Source organism: Trachemys scripta, chromosome 11, assembly GCF_013100865.1.
Source record: "Trachemys scripta elegans isolate TJP31775 chromosome 11, CAS_Tse_1.0, whole genome shotgun sequence".
Taxonomy (NCBI): domain Eukaryota; kingdom Metazoa; phylum Chordata; order Testudines; family Emydidae; genus Trachemys; species Trachemys scripta.
In genome coordinates, this window is record NC_048308.1 from 3,735,169 (window position 1) to 3,741,168 (window position 6,000).

Consider the following 6,000-nt stretch of genomic DNA (forward strand, 5'->3'; position numbering starts at 1 on the left):
ATATACGAGATTGCTGTGGCATCCTGTATTTTGAATACAAAATATTTCAGGGACTTATTTTCATACATCAGGCCCACAAGCATCGTTGTGTGTGCAGCCATGTGCCTACTTTGCACATGCACTTCTCCCCATGTGTGCTCAAAATGGGGCTTTGCACAGATACATACAGAACTATGCATGCAAGACAAGCACACAGCTGTCTGCACAAAGTTGTATGTGGGCAGGGCTCAAAAAGGGGAGCGGGGGAAGGTAATTGTTCCAGGGCCCTGAGCAGCGGGGGTGGAGGACCAACATCTGTAACATCTGAATAAATAGAGTGAAATGAGAGAGGGTGAGGCTGCAGCAAATATGATGCACCAGGACTTCACATTTTTCTCATCAGGTCTGGGGAGGGGGACCTGCTTGGAGAAATTTAGGCCCTCAGAACGTTGTATTCATGATTAGAATCTATTAATTGTTAAGCTCTGACAAGCTCTTAATGCTGTACAAAATGTAAAATAAAGATCGTTCCTGCCTTGTTATTGGCTCCCTGGCAGGCGTTGCAGAAAAGCGTCCTACGGAATTGGTTATGGAGGCTGCACTACAGGCTTGGCAGTGTGTGTCTGGAACCCCCAACCTGCTCTCAGGTGTTGACCCAGCTGCGAAATAGTTAAATGGGATCTGCTGACTCACTGAGGTAGCTTTGGATATAAGGGAGGCTGGAGCAGTTGACTTGGAGAGACCAGCTTTAGGGAATGAACACTGGAAAATCAAACCAAATAAGGTTTGGTTTTCCCTTTTTGCTTGTTGAAATTAGTGAAATGCTGATTCAGGCTGTAAGTGAGCAGATACAGAGTGAGTAGATAGTCCGTGCTATAGCAGTTCAAAAAGAGAAAACTAGAAATGAAGGAAATCAACTAACATTAATGGCAGAGCTGTAGCCTTTAAACCGGACCCAAGCATAAGGTAGGATTGTATCAAGGAACATATTTAGTACTGTAGCTAAGGAAAACATAATGCAAAGCGCTTCTTTCATATGCAAGATATAAAATACCAATACAGGGGCAAGTAACTCTTATAATTTAAAAACAAACAAACAAACAAAAACCCCAGATCACTTACTAACATTTCCAGTAGTAAATGCTGATCTTCCACCACTATTAGAATTATAAGCTTTCTTAGTCATGAAATCACTTTTTTAAAAAGTGCCCATTGTAAATGCCACATACTTGCATACAAAAAACACAGGCAGCATACTTAGAGAATTCTCAGATGTCTTCTAGAGCCTAGAATGTCTTAAAGATAAATCATACATTAAAATAGACAAATCCAGAATTATTCATTCACAGAGAAAAGTTCCATTTATCCTAAGCAGATGCATTTAGAAACTGAACTTGATAATATGGAAAAGCTAGGAATTAGTGAAAAGGTAGAACGCCAAAAAAGTGCGTTAGTTTTATGGTGTTATGAAGTGCTGAAGTTATAGTGGATGATGTTTCAAGATGGGTGTGACCGGGCTCCTAGTGGGGAGCCAGCTATGGTCACTCAATTAGGGTGAACTGCAAAGAATGGGGCAGACAATCCCCATAAAGCTGGTGGATATTCCAATACTTAGATTCACCAACCCAGCATAAAATGGCTTCTTTATTACCTTACTGATTACTCAGAAGTCCAAACAACACAGTTCCCTTAAAGAGATCCAGCCTCAGGCCTCCATCCAGGTACCCACGTCAAATATGATGAAAATTTCTGTAAATCTTATTTCATCATATAAAAGAAAAGGTTCTACCAATCCCAAAGGATCAGACACATTACCGCCCAGGTTAAGGAATGTTTCAGATCTTACCCAAATACGTGCTACAGCCAATTCTTATTAGCTAAACTAAAATTTATTAAAAAACAAAAGAGAGAGACTATGGTTAAAAGATCAATATACGTACAGACATGAGCTCAATTCATTGAGGTGCAGATTCATAGCAGAGAGGGTGAGCTTTGTAGTTGCAAAGAGTTCTTAGAGAAATAGTTCATAGTTTATAGTCCAATGTCCAAATATCATATTCAAGGCATACCAGCATAACTGGGACCTCAGTCTTGTGACTCAAACTTCCCCTGATGAAGACGAAGCAGATCTGAGATGAACAGGATCAGGACCCAAGGATCTTTGATACAATGTCATGTCTTTTTGACAAGCTGGAGTTCCTCAGGGAACAAAAGGTAATTAGCCTGACTTTGAAGGAAGTCCATCTCCTGTACTTAGCTATAGAATTAACGTAAGGCCATTTGCTTGTTCCTCCACCATTCACAGACTATTTGCTATACATTTCAAAGAGAGATGAATACAGAGATGTCCCATGTTTACAATTCATTTAAATACTAGGCTGTTCTTTTGACCTTTGAATTATCCCAATACAGCATAGACAGGGACTGTTGATTACATTGTTACTCCTACATATGTAAATGCACAAAAACACAAACATTATCTCCCCATGTATCTTTTGAGGGTTATTTATTCTGCAGGATGTTTAACCCTTTCTAGCCACGCGTCACACCGCTAACGTGAGACTGGTGTGGAAGGGCGAAATTAGAGTTCCTGGATACACCTTAAGGACCTTCCAACATTGATATGAGCTGTGTTTATATTGAATTCTTTGTAAGGCCAAATTACTGAGGCATGCTTTGGCCCCAGCCAAAAACATAGTCCATACTTTGTGAAACACTTTAGTGATTCCAGGGTTTGGTCTATGTGTTGACTTAACATAGCCATTAATGTTCTTCAGAGAGCACTTACTTTGGCATTCAGCCCTGAAGGCTGTGAGGAGTTGTACCTCAGTTTCCCCTTTTGCACAGCAGTTCAAGCGTGTAGGGGTTTTTCTGCTGTGGAAAGTTTTAGAATCGTGTCTATGCATTAGCTGTGAAGCCTCAACATCATTAGGCTTTTTAACGCAAAGTGTGTTCTTGTTGAACCAAACAGCATAATTATAAGGGTTTCTATTAGGTACCACTCTTAACATGTTCAAGGGCTTTTCCAAAAGACCAGGGACATTGTACATTTTTACACTTCCTGATATCAGCAACAAGTTAGTTACAATCATTAGCAATAACATTAACATCAGTTCTGTCACGTGTACATTTACAATTATTTTTGTCATGCCAAGCCTTTGGTTTAGACAAATCATTCTTTAGGTCAGCTTGTTCAATAGCCCTTTTGAATCTTTGTAGCTTTTCTTGACCTCAGGGTCTTCCTTCACATAGGCTTTCAGTTTAACCACTTCCTTGGGTTTTGGTATTTTAGGGTTAACCTGTGGCTTTTATTTGCAAGGTTTAATCCTTCCCTTCCTCCCTGTCCAGTAAGGTCAGAATCTGAACTCTTGTGTGTAACATAATCCATTGACTGGCTGGGTTCGTCCTCTTTGCTAATGGCTATGGGCACATCTTTCTCCCCCTAGTCAGTCAGGTAATTTGCATCAACTCAACCATTTACCAATTTCAAAGCTGGACTCTGTCTTAAAGAGATACCATCCATTTTCACTAGAATGTTAGGCCTGGTCTACACTAGGCGTTTATGTCGAAGTTAGCGCCGTTACATCGAATTAACCCTGCACCCGTCCACACCGCGAAGGTATTTAGTTCGACATAGAGGTCTCTTTAATTCGACTTCTGTACTCCTCCCCGACGAGGGGAGTAGCGCTAAATTCGACATGGCCATGTCGAATTAGGCTAGGTGTGGATGGAAATCGACGCTAATAGCTCCAGGAGCTATCCCACAGTGCACCACTCTGTTGATGCTCTGGACAGCAGTAAGAGCTCGGATGTTCTGAACTGCCACACAGGAAAAGCCCCGGGAAAATTTGAATTTGAATTCCTTTTCCTGTCTGGCCAGTTTGAATCTCATTTCCTGTCTGGACATCGTGGCGAGCTCAGCAGCACTGGCAACGATGCAGAGCTCTCCAGCACTGATGGCAGTGCAATCTCAGAATAGAAAGAGGGCCCCAGCATGGACTGATCGGGAAGTCTTGGATCTCATCGCTGTGTGGGGCGATGAGTCCGTGCTTTCCGAGCTGCGATCCAAAAGACGGAATGCAAAGATCTATGAGAAGATCTCTAAAGACATGGCAGAGAGAGGATACAGCCGGGATGTAACGCAGTGCCGCGTGAAAATCAAGGAGCTGAGGCAAGGCTACCAGAAGACCAAAGAGGCAAACGGACGCTCCGGATCCCATCCCCAGACATCCCGTTTCTACGAGGCACTGCATTCCATCCTCGGTGCGGCCGCCACCACTACCCCACCACTGACTGTGGACTCTGAGGATGGGATAGTGTCCACGGCCGGATCCTCGGACATGTTAGCGGACGGGGAAGATGAGGAAGGAGATGAGGAGGACGAGGCAGTCGACAGCGCTCACAACGCTGATTTCCCCGACAGCCAGGATCTCTTCATCACCCTTACAGAGATCCCCTACCAACCCTCCCCAGCCGTTACCCCGGACACAGAATCTGGTGAAGGATCATCCAGTAAGTGTTGTAAACATCTAAACATTTATTTGTAACAGAACATGATTATTAACAATTTAAAAAATGGGTTTCTCATGATTAGTTTGATTAACTTAACGGTTCAGTCATGGGCAGTGCAACTATTTGAAAAAAATCTAGCAATGTCCGGTTTTGCATGATTGTCCTGCCCAAGCCGCTCTACTGTTTAGTCCCTGCTACTGCAGCTACAGTAAGATGCGGTCTATATGTCCGGGGATGGAGCAGAAATCCTCCTGGGACATCTCAAGGAAGCTCTCCTGCAGGTAATTTGAAATCCGCTGCATTAGGTTCTTGGGGAGAGCGGCCTTATTGGGTCCTCCGTAGTAGGACACGTTGCCGCGCCACGAGACTAGCAAGTACTCCGGAATCATTGCTTGGCACAGCATGGCGGCATACGGCCCTGGTCTTTGAAGGCTTTCCCGGAGCATTCTCTGTCTGTCGCTCTCAGAGATCCTCATGAGGGTGATGTCGCTCATGATGACCTGCTTTGAATGAGGTAGGGGAATGTTAGTGTTGGGACTGCTTTACCGTTCCTTTACAGAACTGTAACCGCTGGTTTGCAGCCACGCGGTGGAGGCGGGAGAGGGTCAGCCGAAAGGGATCGTTCCCGGGGACAGCCGCGAGGGTGTGGGACAGGAGCAGACTTCCTGCTTGCCGGATTGCTGGCAGCAGGGACCGACATTGATTTCAATGTGAAATGAGGCCATTGCTAATATTAAAGTTTTAAGCTGCCACGAATCTACGGCTTACCATGTCTGCGTGCAAGAGCAATTCCGTTGTCCTGACACGGTTCTCAAAAGTGCTCTGCAAAACCCCAGACACTGAATGCGAAGGCCGAGAATTCGACCTTGTGCTGAGTGCGCATGTGATAGGTGCTGTGCATGGTCCTGTTCACAGAGAAAGACTATGTTCTTTGTTCACAACTACATTTATCTTTCTGAGGAATTCACTCCCTTTTTCCCATTCCCACAGCCCCATCTGCGACTGTCTCACAACCTAGCCTGTCATCACACTCCCAGAGGCTAGGTAGGATTAGGCATAAGAAGAAGAGGACATGGGAGGACATGTTCTCAGAGCTTATAGCCTGCTCCCGAGCCCAGGCAGCACAGCAGACCCAGTGGCGGGAGAACTTGTCCCAAATGCACCAAGCCAACATGGATCGGGAGGAGAGGTGGCGTCAGGAAGACCAGCAGGCGACTCAAACCCTGCTTGGACTACTGAGGGAGCAAACGGACACACTCCGGCGCCTTGTGGATGTTCTGCAGGAACGGAGGCAGGAGGACAGAGCCCCGCTGCAGTCCATCTCTAACCGCCCTCCCCCGCCACCAAGTCCCATACTCCCTTCACCCAAAGTGCACAGAAGGAGAGGCGGCAGAGTCCCTGCTAACTCTCACTCCACCCCTGCAGAGAGCTCAAGCAGCAGAAGGCTCTCATTCCCCAAAGTTTGACAAGTTCTTTCCTTCCCGCCTGACACAAGCCCCCGTCCAAGTT